General features: G+C 37.8%; 1 pseudogene; it reads right to left on the reverse strand.

Annotated features, from left to right (window-relative positions):
* Positions 1-13,267: 13,267 nt before the first annotated feature.
* Positions 13,268-13,367, reverse strand: LOC127133745 (uncharacterized; annotated as a pseudogene).
* Positions 13,368-15,395: the final 2,028 nt, after the last annotated feature.

Raw genomic sequence — 15,395 nt, forward strand, 5'->3', positions numbered from 1 at the left:
CGGTAAATGGTCTCGCTTCTTTTCTGCATCAAATTTTGTTTCCCAGCAGCCATCGGTAAATGGTTGTGCTGAAGTTGATATCGGTAAATATCAAAGTTTCCAATTTTAACCATCGGTAAATGGTTTTGCTTTTCAGAAGTTTATTTTCCCCAGCCACCATCGGTAAATGGTCTCGCTGAAGTTGATATCGGTAAATATCAAGATTCCAGTTTCTAACCATCGGTAAATGGTTTCGCTTTTCTGAAGTTGTCAATTGCAGGCGTCATCGGTAAATGACGTGGTTCCTCTTGTATCATATCCAGTCTGTGCAAATTCTACGGTTCTTTGGTATTCAATCCCTGTTTACCCTGAAAGTCTGACAGCCGTTGCTATCATCCGTTCGGGTTCCCAGCTGATTGAATAGGGGCAGCTGTAGCACCTCAAATTTGCACCTATCATTATGCATACATTTTCATATTAGGTCATAGCATATCATGATCCATTGCATAGCATTTACATTGTCCCTCAGTTGCCTCAAGAGCAAGCAATCAGAAATTAGGTCAAACTAATCTCCTGATCAGTCAACCAAGCAAGCAAAGGAATTTCTCATTTGAACCAAGGCCTTGGGGGTTGTCCAACAAGTTCACATGACTTGGGGATCCATTTGAAGTATTTTGGTCAAGGATTGAAGGCTCAGAGGTCATCAGTTCATGCACAGACAGTCAAAAACCCTAAAAAAGTCAACTGTCAGTCAAAGCAATGGATGGTGGTCATTCTTGTGGAATTTGGGCACCATGGTCAATAATCAAGAGTTCATACAACTTGGGACATCATTTGAAGTCAAGTTCTCAAGGAATTAGGGTTTGGAAGTCATCAGTCAATGCACAATCAGGCAGAAACCCTAAAAGTCAACTGTTGGTCAACTGTCCATTTAATCAGTGATTTGATGATTGGATTTGGTTTGTGAGAGCTCATTCATGTCCAAATAGTCATCATACATCATGCCAAACACCATCATGGAAGAATTTGAAGCCAGATCAAAAATTTCCAAAAGTAGAAACTGGGCCTGTAACTGAAACTTACCATAAATGGAAAGTCTTGATCCTCAAACCTACATTTTGATACAAGCCTCAAATGAATTTTTGCCCAACATAAAAGTTGAAGATCTTGTTCTCCCATTTCCAAAAAGTCCTAGAACTCTCAATTCCCATGTGTGGTTGGCAAGTTATGATCGAATCGATTTCAGAAAATCTTGAACTTCAGAAGGCCATATCTCTCAAACCGTTTGACCAATTTTGGTGGGGTTTTTCCTACAAGTCACATTTGATCCCCTCTTTCCAAAAATATAAATTTCATGTGCCAAAACTTCACCAATCAAAATGGCATATTTTGACTTTTCTCATTTAAATGCAAGTTTGACCAAGAGTTGACTTTTTGATTTAAACATTTTTCCAACATTTGGCCAATTGGGACAGATCATAAATATCATTTTAAGTGTGTTTGCAAGCTCAAATTATGCAGCACATGTGAATCATTGCTTAGTTGCTTGGAATTTGCAAAAAAAGGACACTTTCATCATGCTAAACCATGCTACTTCATACCATGCCTTGTACCTCAAAAGGACAGCAGCATTATGCATCATTTGCTGTCATTTGAAGCCTCATTTGCAGCCTAAAAAAACCAGCAAAACAAAGGCCATGCTTGCTTGCTTGATTTTGGAGAAAAAGTACAATTTGCAACCATACCTATCCATACTATCCATGAGCCATGCTTTGTATCTCTTAGCAAAAGATTTTATATCATTTTTTTTCTGTCAATTGAAGACTAGAAGCAACCATACACAACAGAACTTCATTCATTCATACTCATTCTTGGCATTTTTTCCAAAACCGGTCAAAAAAAAAAAAAAACTTCCAAAAGACCAAGCTTTGCCTTGCCAAAAGCAACATCAAACAGCAGACCAAAGCATCATTTTCTGTCAATAGAAGACCTTAGTTGCAGCAAAAAACACAAAAACATCTCATTCTAAAAAAGCTTCATTTTGTGCATTTTCAAAAACCAGTCCAAATTTTAAGCCATTGCAAGTTGTTTTGAACCAAGCTTTCTTCACCAATCATCATTTGGAGGGCTGTGCTTCATCTGTTTCGAATCAACAATATCAAAAAACCTCTAAATCCCAACTGTTCTACAAAATAGGTGAGTTTTCGACTTCAACCTTTTCTAAAATCATGATGTACATCTTATAGATCTTTTCACCCTGAACACGCCGAGCTTTGAATCAAGAAAAACGGTTAGGAATTGAGAGAGAAATTTGATTTCCAAATTTGATATTCATTTACTCTTTTACATAATTTGTCCATTGTAGCATGAGTTGAGATTATTGGAATTTGATTTATGCTTGAGCATGTTTAGATAAGCATCTTAGTGTTTTGGATTTTCGGTTTTGGTAAAAAAAAAAAAAAAAAAAAAAAAAAATTGCATTACTGGAATTTACATGGATGCTGGACGTTTTGCTGTAACATTTCCTGGAATTTGCTTCCTGTAGCATGCCGTTTAATTGGTAGGGTCTAATGCATGTTGACGTGCATGTTTACTGTAGCGTAGCGTTTGTAAATAAATGCCAAAAGGCCTGGGGCGAGGGGGATTCGAACCCCAGACCTTTGCTTCAAATACCAAGTGTTTTACCACTGGGGCGCAATGCCAATTCATTAATTAAACGCCTTCTACAAAATATATGTTAAAAAGGGCGCTGACTTTGCAAATTTAATGAAACGCTGGGTTTCATACTCAGCATGGGGGGCGTTTTGGTCATTTACCACAGCGCCTATTATTTAATCCACTTTAATTCATTTAGTCTCAATTTTTATTTCATTTACCATGCCAATCTTACAAAATTCATAGATCATTCATTTTAAATCCAAATTTCATGGGGTTTTTTGCATTGTCTTCATCATGACCTCTAGTATTTTATCATTATTTTTCCAGAATTTTTGAATGAGTGGTTTTAAATGGCCTTAGGGTTTGTGACATGTGACCAAATTTTGTACATCTTGCCAAAACATTTGTGAAATGATGATACTTTATCCAATGGCTCCCAAATTTTTTGTGCTTAAACTAGACACATTCATGGTGATTTTGGTATAGAGTTTGTGCATTTATCATCTGTGGTTTGTGAGATATGATATTTTGAATTAGGGTGTGACAATTTGTGTCACACCATTGATGACCAACTTCATGATTTTCATTGCTATGCTTCTTGACCTCCAAATGGATTGAAAGTTTGCATGAGCCTACTCTTGTATGTCTAGTTGACTTGTGAATTTTCTTGGATTTATTTGAACTATTTTCCATTTGTTTGAGATTTTTCCTCCCTGCCTAGTCAAATGTTGACTTTGTGTGACACATGTTCCCATTTCACTTGTGAAATTCTCATACTTTATTAGATGGACATGAAATTTGACATGTGATAACTAGACATCCTCATCTTTGCCGTGGTTTTGATCCCATTCATTTATCATACACCATTCTTGACTTATGATTTTTCTAAGTTGATGCATGTTTGGTTGATTTCTTTGAGCATGTTCAAATGTGCTTTGAATTTCTGATTTTCATTGACTGCCTTCCACTTGTCCAAATGGGATGAAATTTGACATGCTTACCATGCTATGTGTTAGGTTTGATCATGATTTATTTGATGATTTTTGGAAAATGTCTAAGTTTGCTTTTGATGCAAGTCTTGCTGTTGACTTCTATGAGCTTCTGTTTGCCATGTTTTGACCTAAATGGTTCATGAAATGATGATAGTGATTGATATGGATGTGAACCCAATTGGTTGTGTTTCTTAATGGCTTGAACATGATTTTGGATATTCATCCCTTGCTGTTTGGACTTTCTCATTCACTTTTGACCCTAGGCTTGCCCTAGTGGTCCTGTTACTCACCTTTGAGCTTGTGTTTTCAGGTTGACCATCAAATGGCCATTGAGACCAATTCTTTTGATTGAGCTTGCTTAAAAATCATTGTCTAACTTGTGTGTTTTGTAGGTGGCTTGGCTCACATGCCCTAAGCCTTGTGCCTTGCACATTCATTTACTCCTGATTAACTGGTTGACATCTGTTTCATTTTGATTTAACTTTGACTTGTATACTAACTGTGCTTGACTGATTTCAGGTACTTTAGTTGCTTTTAGTTCCTTGTGAACTTTGCTTTGCTTTGCTTAAGAGCAATCTGTTTGAGGTATAATTTCTCATCTTCATGTAGTCTGGAAGACCTGGCCTATTACTTGGCCAGGCAACTGTCTGAAGCCCTCCTTAAGAGGCAATGTTTGTGATTGTTTAATTTTGTCCTTGCATAGAGTCAAAGACCTCCTAAGTGAAGAGGCAATTGGTGGAAGGTAGGGATATGCAATCTATCCCCCACTATTCAGTGTGTCATCTGCTTTGCTCACACCACTGTGTTGATGCATTGCAGATACAAACCCAAGATCTTGTACAACTGTACAGTTGAGTCAGTATCAAATGTGTAGAAGGGTTCCCACTTTCTGAACCTACACATTCTTGTCTTAAGCTCTCCCAGGCCAGGGATAAGAGCCGTGAAGTCTCATCTTCACCCACCTTTCATCTGCTTCACCTTAGCCCCTCAATGGCAAGGTTAAGAGCATACTCACCCAGTTCCAGAGGTTTGTTTGTCGAGGTTGATATGACCCCTTGACTAAAACCTAACCCTTGTTTGAGCCACTTGCTTGTGTATAGTGTGTGCTATCTGTGCTTGTAGGATTGTTTGACTTGCTTCCTGTGCAAGTTAGGATAGTTTGACTTGCTTCCTGTGCAGGTTAGGATAGTTTGACTTGCTTCCTGTGCAAGTAGGTTTTACTTGGCTTGCTCCCTGTGCAAGTTAAGTGTGTGTGTGGCTTGCTTCCTGTGTGAGCCATGCTTAGGATAGGTTGGCCCGCGTGCCGTTTAGCTAGAAACCTTAACTTAGGGATGATTTGCATGATAACATCTAGGCTCGAGTCGTAGTCTCCCTAGTTGTGTCTCCCTCTGTTATCTGGTTAGGCTAGTCCTTTATCCCTGCGTAGGGGAACTACATCGCCCTGATCTTCATACCAGATGAAGTATGTAGGCAGGAGATTGAGCTGATCTCTCCGGGCGCCCTTTCTTTCTTTTGTGTGTGTTGTCTGACAGTTGCTGGGCTCGAGTGCCTGACTCCTTAGCAATTTGTTGTCTGTTTGTTTGAATGCGTGCTTGACAGTTATAGGCTGAGTCCCCGACTCCCTATCAACCTGTTGTGTTGTTGTGTGCTTGGAAGCCGATGTAAGTCCATCGAGTGGCATTTGGGTTCCAGTGTGTGTGTATTTTGGTTCGGATGCTGATGTAAGTCCAGCAATTGGCATTCAGGCTCCACGTTTGCCTTTTTGTGTGTGTTTTGGTTCGGATGCTGATGTAAGTCCAGCAATTGGCATTCAGGCTCCATGTTTGCCTTTGTCTAGTTTGTTTGTGTGCGTGTCAGCCGAGCTACGAATGCTCTGATTCTTCTCTCGTCCGAGAAGATACGTATGCATAGGATGCGACATCCTAGCGAGCATGTGTTGTTTCCCCAGTCCGAACTACTTTGACTCTGATGTCTATGCCTGATAGACTAAGTAGGCCCAGGATGCGACATCCTGCCGAGTCCAGTTTCAGTCAGTCTCTTTCGTTTCTTTCAGCCAGTGTGTGTGAATATTTGAACAGTGTTTAGCAACCAATTTTCCTTTCTAGTGTGCGTGGATCCCGTAGAGTACTACGGATGCGTAGGGGTGCTAATACCTTCCCTTCGCATAACCGACTCCCGAACCCATTCTCTTTGGTCGCGAGACCATGTTCTTTTCCCAGGTTTACTCTGAGCGTTTCCTTTCCCTCTTTTGGGATAAATAACGCACGGTGGCGGCTCTGTTGTTCTTCTTTTCCCGCCGGTTTTTCGCGCGATGCGACACAAAGCTCAAATGAAAGCTCTTGTTCCATACTTCAACTTTGTCCTAGAGGGTTGATTCCATAAAAGTGGAAGGATTTTGAGTTATGAGGACATAAAGTTGGTGTCTCAAGTTGAAACACTTAGAAAATTTTCAAGACAGCATTGATCCTTAAAAAGTGATAAACTTTACAGCCAGTTTTCATTATGATCCACTTTGATTCAAAATAAACTCAAAACATGAAAGTTGTAGAGCATGTTTGGGGATTTTTAAAAAGTACAAGTACATTTTTTTCCCATGCATGAGCTGTGAGTTTCGAAAATGGGAAGTTGGGGTTCCAAACTTGAATTTCAAGTCATGTTCATGCTGAATTTTTGGAGGAAAACCATTTCAAATGTGAAGATCTCTTGATTGCAGGTCCTCTTGTGTATAAATATCTCCATAATCAGATGTTTATATGAATCCTAAGTGCATTGCACAAGGAGTTGAGGTTTTGTCCATTGCATTATACCATTTATGGGTGAATTTGCAAAAGGTCACATTACTACTTTGATAAAGCAAGCTTTATGCCAACAACTCAATCTTTCACCCTTGAAACCTGTCCCTAAAGATCACAAATAATCTTAAGAGATCAGAAGCAATCTTATAGAGGCTAGGGAGATATGACAAACTCCTTGAAATCCAACTATTCATGCAAACTTCACTTTCATTCTCAACCAAAACCATAACTTCACAACTTTTGTTTCTAATCAGTTCCAATCCTCACTCTTTTCCTATAAATAGAGGGATCTCTTAAGCCTCAAAGGACATAACAAGAACCCCTTAACACTTCATCAAACTCCCATTCCATTAGAATTTGCAAAAACACACTATTTTTGCAAGTTCTCTAGCCAAACTTATTCTCCACATGTATCTTCCAAACAAACACCACAAATCATCTCTAGACATCATATAGAACTGGTTTAATCACTTGAATAAGTTCTGTAACATCTACTTTATCATTCATCATTTCACTCCTTCACTTTGCAAGAACATTTGTGTGAGATAATACAAGTTGTTTCTGGCCATTCTCATTGTTCAAACACTATCCTCAAGGACCAACAAGGCTGGTGGAATCTCTCTTTTATCTCTGTAATAGCTAAGAAGAAGCATTGGACTTTCTCCAATAGGTAAGTGCACTTACACTTTAAACTCTTGTTCATGCATCATTCTTGAATATTTATTGAAGTTAAAATGTAGTACATAGTGTATTGGTTGTATGTTTGCTACTATTTTCATTATACCATGCTCATGCATTAAGATTTTATTGTTTGGAAATTAAAAGTGCAGTTCTGGTTTTTGCCTTGGCACGCTTTGTACATTGATTTTTAGGATGAGATAATGATACCATTAGATTCCTTGCGAAAAATAGAGCAATTTAGGTTCTTACGGTTTTTAATTTCATGGAAAATTGAGAAAGTTATGATTGTTTGAAGTTCTGAAAAAATTAATAAAAACATGCAAGATCATGAGGAAGAAGATGATGAATTGGTGTAATTTTCCAGTTTCTGGAATCGTTTTATTATATATATTAATGTTTGTAAATAAGTTAATGGATGTATCTCTGCCCTAGTGGTTAGAGTGTGTGTGTTAAGGCTTTGTGTGTGCAAGAGGTCTGGGGATCAAATCCTGCTTGCCCCAAACCCATTTTTATTCATTGTTTTTTTGCCTATTTATTTTTGTTATTTTTCATAACTTCAAAGACTCATAACTTGATGATCCCTAAGCCTTTTTGAGCCACTCTTTTTGCTATGTGTTCATAATTTTGTCTATTTTATGATGGTGAAAAGAAATTCCAGAATTTATTTATTTTTCACACACTTATACTTGTCTGAAGTTGGCACCCTTTTTAGGATTGTTTTAGGGTTTCAAATGACTTTCTTTGGTTGATACTTTAATTTTTCTTGATCACCATGACTTGTATGAATGTTTTGAATTATATATGAACTTTGTTTGGTGTTGTTAATATATGCCTATTGATTTTGACCTAATTTTGACTTACTTTAATGTATGTTTACATGTTTTTGTGCTTTGAACTTTGTTACTATACCATGAGCTTTTGTGTGTTTATTTTGTCATTGATCCATGATTCACATGTCATTCTTTCATGTCTTGTTGAACCTTTGTATGCATTTATGCCATTGTGTTTGTGTTTGTTTATGTGTTTACGAATGCTTTAAACTTGTAGTAACATGTCTTTGTATGACTTGTATGCTTACATGTTCAAACTTTTTGTATGATGTTGAACCTTTGTTTGTGATCATATTGAACCTTAACATGCATGTATTTAATAACTTAAATTGTTTTCATGATCAAGTTGATGTTATGTCTAAACCATGTCTTACTTCATGCATACACATGTTCATTCATACTTATTATGACATCCATATACATGTTCATGAATTGTTATGTCATTCATCTTTGTTTCTTCATGATGATATATTCATGTCATTCATATTCATGTAACTTGATACATCTTTGATTGATGTTGTTGTACCCTTGTTCATGTTCACATGTTGTACATATGTGTTTACATACCATGCTTGATATTGTTATGATCATGCTTCCATATATTTGTTGATGTCATGTATGAACATCTTCTTCATTTGATTATCTTTGTGGATGTCATGTTTGAACATCTTCTTAATTTGTTAATGTCATGTATGAACATCTTCTTCATTTGATTATCTTTGTTGATGTCATGCTTGAACATATTCTTTATCATGTGTTTATTCTTGTTGATGTCATGTATGAACATCTTCTTCATTTGATTATCTTCGTGGATGTCATGTTTGAACATCTTCTTCATCCTTGTTTATCTTTGTTGATGTCATGTATGAACATCTTCTTCATTTGATTATCTTTGTGGATGTCATGTTTGAACATCTTCTTCATCCTGTTGTCTTGTCTTGTCGATGTCATGCTTGAACATCTTATTTACCATTTGTTTATCTTTGTTGATGTCATGTATGAACATCTTCTTCATTTCATATCTTTGTTGATGTCATGCTTAAACATCTTCTTCATCTTGCTTATATTTTGTTTATCTTTTTGCCTAAATCCAAGGGAAAGACCTCTTTATTGACTTAATGTCATAGGTAGTTTAGCAATCCCTAGTTTCCCTTTGACCTTGTTAGAGTCATTCTCACTTTCAACTTAGATTCAAGTAAGAGTTACTTGGTAACTCTTGTAAGTATGTTTGTTATGAACACTTACTCCCCCCTTTGGAACCTTGATCACTACCAAGTGTTCCTTCGCCCTTAGTTAGGTGAACTACGGTTGCTCTGATTCCATCCTTGTAAGGATACGTAGGCACATGACCGCGAAGTTTTGGCGAGCAAACTTAATAAAACCTTTAGGTCCTTCCCAATAAAACATTTCCAAATAATAGAAAACAAATAATAACATAACACAAATACTTTCAAAAGGTTCCTATAGGATACTATAGATATTAAGGATGCTAACACCTTCCCTTAGTATAACCAACCCCCGAACTTTAGATCTCTTCGCATTGTTTTTACATTGCACAATTAGGGTTTTATTCGACCTTTTCCCTTTCCCTTGGATAAATTAAAGTTCGGTGGTGAACATTTAATGTTTTGTGATTCAAGTTAATACAATAGCTTGATATCCGATTCTCACCGCGACAGAAATGGCGACTTCACTGGGGACACATTGAAAGAGGGTTAAGCCTATTTTGATTATATTTGTGTTGTTATTATTGGTTGTTTCTCTTGTTTGTTTGGACCTTTGTTTTGGGTGATCCATTGTGTGGTGAGGTAAGTCCTAACCCGGATTTGAGTGTACATAAATAAGATAAGATGTGGTATAGTCAAGAAGGCTTATAGGGAGTTTAATCCCGAACAAGCTGACTTGAGAATCCACCACTCATGTGGAGGTTCCCTTTACAATTAGTATTGTTGATCAAGCAATTGTGAAAACACATACTATATTGATTTGGGTAACCTGAGAAGCTGAGGACCTTAGTAACCCCCTTTACCCCACTTGTCCTTTAGGATGTAGTGCGATGACTATGAAGGTGTAAATCTGAAATAGTTGATACGCGATACTACACTCAAATTAGATTCTCTTGAGAATATTATTAACTCCCGAGTAATTGGCGTGTTGATAATATCCGAAAGATGGGTCGATAATTTTTGGGAACCTTTGTAGAACCCGTTGTACAGGTACAAAATAAACCTATAGTACATTTGGGATGGTTAGACCCATGGCCTCATGCTCGCAACGTCGAACCTTTGAACCCTATTTGTGTGTGACCCTTGTTTGTGTGTTTGTGCATTCATGCATCCATGCATCATAAACATCATTTTTTTTTAACAAAGTTTTCAAGGAACTTAGGAACTTTTGTTGCAAACATTAGGTTTATCATGGATTTTGGAAGGAAAAAGACTCAAAAGTACACTTTCAAGAGTCCTAAGTTAGAAGACCTAAGGAAATTGGGATATTTGGTTGTTGATACAGAGGCTTTCAGCAAAAGATATGGACATTTGCTCTCTCTTTTGAAGATCAACATGGCAGATGGACTTCTTTCTACTTTGATTCAGTTTTACGATCCCGTGTATCACTGTTTCACTTTCCCCGACTATCAGCTTATGCCAACACTTGAAGAATACTCTCATCTGATTGGTGTTCCTATTTCTAGTCAAGCTCCATTTTCTGGTTTGGAGGAAGATCCCAAAGATCAAGACATTGCAAAGGCTACTCACTTGAAAATCTCAGAGATCAGGGATCACATGACCACAAAAGGAAAAATGCTTGGTTTGACAGCTAAGTTTCTAATGAACAAAGCTCAGTATTTTGCTAGAATGAGGAGTGTGGATGCTTTTGAGGCTGTTTTTGCTCTACTTATTGATAACACGAAATTATATCGCTCTTTAAGACTTAATTCAATTAAATTATTTTATCATTTACGCTAATTTATCCCATTTCATCAGATATTATGCAGTATTTCTTTTCTATTTACATCAGGTACCCATTTTGAAGCAAAAGTGAAAAAGGGAAGAAAAGGAGGTGTAAAAAGCAACAAAAAGGAGAGAAAAGGAACCAAAGGCCAAAGCCCAGCCCAAAGCGCACAAGTCACCAATGCTGTGCCTGTGACGGACGTCACAGGACGCGTGACGAGCGTCACGCGAAGTAACCTTGTGACGGACGTCACACATGGTGTGACGAACGTCACACCAGTCCTCTATATTTTTGGCGCAAGGAACTCAACTGACCACGTTGAAGCCCACTTCCACGCACGCTTAACCCTCGGAAGCCTACTACCATGCACGCGGAAACCCTTGAAAAGTGGTTACACCAGCAGCTTATAAATAGCAGCAAATTGGGAACTTCCAGACACACAGTTTTTGCACGCTCAGTTTTGCGGAAGCTCTGCCAAATTTATTTTTCACGCCTTTGCCTATTTTTCTTCCTTTCCAGCATCGTTCACTTTATTTATTTTATTTTGCAAGCTTTATTTTCTTTTTCCCTTGCAATTTATTTTCCCCGTTCTTAGCTTTTAGATATTTTTCGCGTAGTAGTTTCTACACCGGAAACTACTGTGCAACTTTATACCGGATTTAACCTTACGTTATATTCGAGTTTTTTTTATTTCCTTGATTTAATTTACTGTTTAATTGAAGAATCGAAGAACAAATCCTACCGGCTTGTGGAGGAGTGTTCAAAGACCATTGTATTACGCATTCAGGTTCTTTAATAGTTATTTAATTTTTAATGTTTTATTCTACTGTTTATTTACATTGCCTGCCTGAAATGAGTCTGTGTATGCATGATAATAATTATTATTTAGTTAGCATGTCTGGCTAATTTGCCTAGGTATCGGTATGTAAAGTAAGCAGAATAAGGGGTCAAGACTAAGTCGGTCTATTCAAACTTAAAATCAGAATCAATCTTTTTATGGTCTTAACTTACAGGTTTAATAACAAGATTTTTTAAAAAAGTAAAACGCATAAAGAAGTTGAAACCAACAGAGCGAGAGTTTGAGGTTTTATCTGGACAGTGTAGGTTAGTCATTAAGTCTATCTCAGGGCGAGAGCAAGTTTTAGAATTAATTAAATTCTGACTTTTTTTCAAAAAGTATTTTTAAAGATCGAATGTGAGGACGAGAGTTAAGCATTTGGATTTAATTGTATAACCTAAGTCAACAGAGCGAGAGTTTGAGATAAAGGTGTTTAAAACGGTCAGTATTTTCTTAAAAAGAGTTTCTGCAACTTTATTGTTTTCAAAATATGATTTTTGACTTAATTATAAGTGACAGCTACATTAATATAAGATCATGGTTTCTTCAACAGAGCGAGAGTTTGAGATAAAACCTTTAACCAATAAAGTTAATCGAAACGATTTATTTTAAAACCGAGAGACCGAGCAAGGAATTGATTCCCTAGTTTTGACGAACTACATACCGATATCCGTTTTATTAATATTTAATCTAGATCTTAGTTTAGCTCTTAGCTCCTTTCCCCAAACAATCAAACATTTTCACCTTAGATTTACGTAGTAACCTTAGATAACGGTACGAATCGATTCATAAGTCCCTGTGGGATCGATATCTTTTAAAACTACGCGATAGAACTGTGCACTTGCAGTTTGTATCCCATTCTCGACTCACACAGTCGAGCGATCAAGTTTTTGGCGCCGTTGCCGGGGACTTTTATTCAATCGATATCGTAACTCTTCCGTTACGCTGTAGAGACTAAGGTTTCTTTTCCTTCTATTCTTTCTTTCGTTGATTTGTATGCCACGCACTCGCTCTCAAGGCGAACCGCTCTATTTACGAATCAACGATATCGAACTATATCTCCGAGTCTTACGACGAATTCGGGAATATCGTGCTGAGAACAATCTCCCTCCTATAAACCTTCCTGATATCAAAAACATTTTCCTTCTTTAACCGAGATGGCAGAACCAGCTCGTGCTCTTAGAGATTACGCCGCTCCATCGCAAGATGAACCGCATTCAAGTATTGCTCCTCCCGCAATCGAAGCAAACAACTTTGAACTTAAACCTTCACTGTTGCAGGCTGTGCAACAGAACCAATTCTCTGGAAATCTTACCGAAGATCCAAACCTTCATTTATCCGTATTTGTTCAATATGCTGATACTGTTAAAGCTAATGGTGTCACTTCAGAGGCAATTCGACTTCGTCTTTTTCCTTTCTCATTAAGAGATAGCGCTAGAAGATGGCTTCAATCTCTTCCTTCCAACTCAGTCACCACCTGGAACGAGTTGAAGAAAGTTTTTCTTGCCCGATATTTTCCGCCAAGCAAAACAGCTATGTTAAGAGCCCAGATAAACGGATTTAAACAGAAAGACAACGAGTCTCTTTTCGAAGCATGGGAAAGATACAAAGACATGATGAGACTTTGCCCACACCATGGTTTGGAAGACTGGTTAGTAATTCACACATTTTATAATGGTCTCTTATACAATACAAGGTTAACAATAGACGCCGCTGCAGGTGGTGCACTAATGAACAAACCTTATGCTGATGCTTACCAGCTTATCGAGAGCATGGCCCAAAACCACTATCAGTGGGGAACCGAACGAACAACAGTGGAAAAACCTCAACCGAAAACTGGCATGTACGAGATAAGTAACCTTGATCACGTCAATGCAAAAGTGGATGCTTTGGTCCAGAAGATTGAAAGCTTAAACGTATCACCACCGACTGCCGTGGTTGCTATAACTCAGAATTGCGAGGTCTGTGGAATCCAAGGCCACACTCCTGCGGAATGTCAACTCTTGACTGGAATCCAAACAGAGCAAGTAAACTATGCTCAAGGAAGCCCCTATTCGAATACCTATAACCCAAATTGGAAGAACCATCCAAACTTCTCATATAAGAGTAATAATGCTTTATACGCACCTGGACAGTCTCCGAATCAAACCCATCTATACCTCCGGGATATCAGAAACCAAATCCTAACAATAATACCCCTAGAAAATCCAACTTGGAAATCATGATGGAAAACTTTATAGCTTCCCAACAACAAACCAATAAAGATTTCTTAAACCAGAACATACACACTGGCGAACAACTTAAACAACTAGCAAGCAAAGTAGATGCCTTGGCTACCCATAACAAAATGTTAGAAACACAAATATCTCAAGTAGCTCAACAACAAGCACCTACTGCTGCACCAACTGGTACATTCCCTGGACAGCCCCAACCTAATCCGAGAAGCCAAGCTCATGCAATTATATTAAGAAGTGGAACGGAAGTGGAAGGACCGTCTGATCCAAGGATAGAAAACCAAAACCCTAAGAAATCTACTGAGGAAAGTGAACCTAAGGAAAAGGAAGAGAGTAATAAGGATACCCTAGAAAAGAAGGAACCTTATGTACCTCCACCACCTTACAAACCACCTATACCTTACCCTCAAAGGCTTGTTAAAACCAAAGATGTAAGTCAATTTAGAAAATTTGTTGATCTCCTTAAACAATTAAACGTTACAATTCCATTTACCGAAGCTATTACGCAGATGCCCTCATATGCTAAATTCTTAAAAGAAATTCTTTCTAATAAAAGGAAACTTGAGGATAGTGAAACCGTTACACTCCCTGCCGAATGTAGCGCTATAATCCAAAACATGCCTCCTAAACTCAAGGATCCAGGTAGCTTCTCTATACCCTGTCACATAGGAAAATTTGTCATCGACAAAGCCTTATGCGATTTAGGAGCCGGAATTAGCGTTATGCCTCTATCCATATGTAAGAGACTGGAAATGGGAGAATTAAGACCGACCAAGATGTCTGTACAACTAGCGGATCGTTCCATCAAATATCCTGTAGGAATCCTTGAAAACGTTCCCGTACGCATAGGTCAGTTTTACATTCCCACTGACTTCACAATTATGGACATTAGAGAAGATGATACTACACCTATTATACTAGGAAGACCATTCTTAGCAACTGCCGGTGCAATCATAGACGTAAAACGAGGAAGACTCACCTTCGAAGTAGGTGAAGAGAAAATTGAATTCATTCTTTCCCAATTCTTGAAAGCACCTGCAATAGAAGATACATGTTACTTCATGGATATCATCGATGAATGCATAAAAGAAGCAGAGTCAGGAGAAGACAAATCATCAGACTATCTTTTAGAAGACAAATCTAAACAATGCTTAGCAATAACACCAGATCCTACGCAGTGTCTTAACAAACCAACCCCTGATTTGAAAACACTTCCCAAAAATCTGAGATATGAATTCCTAGACTTAGAACTTGAACGACCTGTGATAGTTAATGCAGATCTAGGAAGACTCGAAACAGAAAAACTCCTACATATCTTAAGAAAATATCCAACCGCACTAGGATACCACATAACCGATCTTAAAGGAATAAGCCCTTCTATTTGTATGCATCGCATCATGTTAGAAGAAGACGGTAAAACCTCTAGGGAACACCAG

This window comes from Lathyrus oleraceus, chromosome 3 (genome assembly GCF_024323335.1).
Source record: "Lathyrus oleraceus cultivar Zhongwan6 chromosome 3, CAAS_Psat_ZW6_1.0, whole genome shotgun sequence".
In the NCBI taxonomy this organism is placed as follows: Eukaryota; Viridiplantae; Streptophyta; class Magnoliopsida; order Fabales; family Fabaceae; genus Lathyrus; species Lathyrus oleraceus.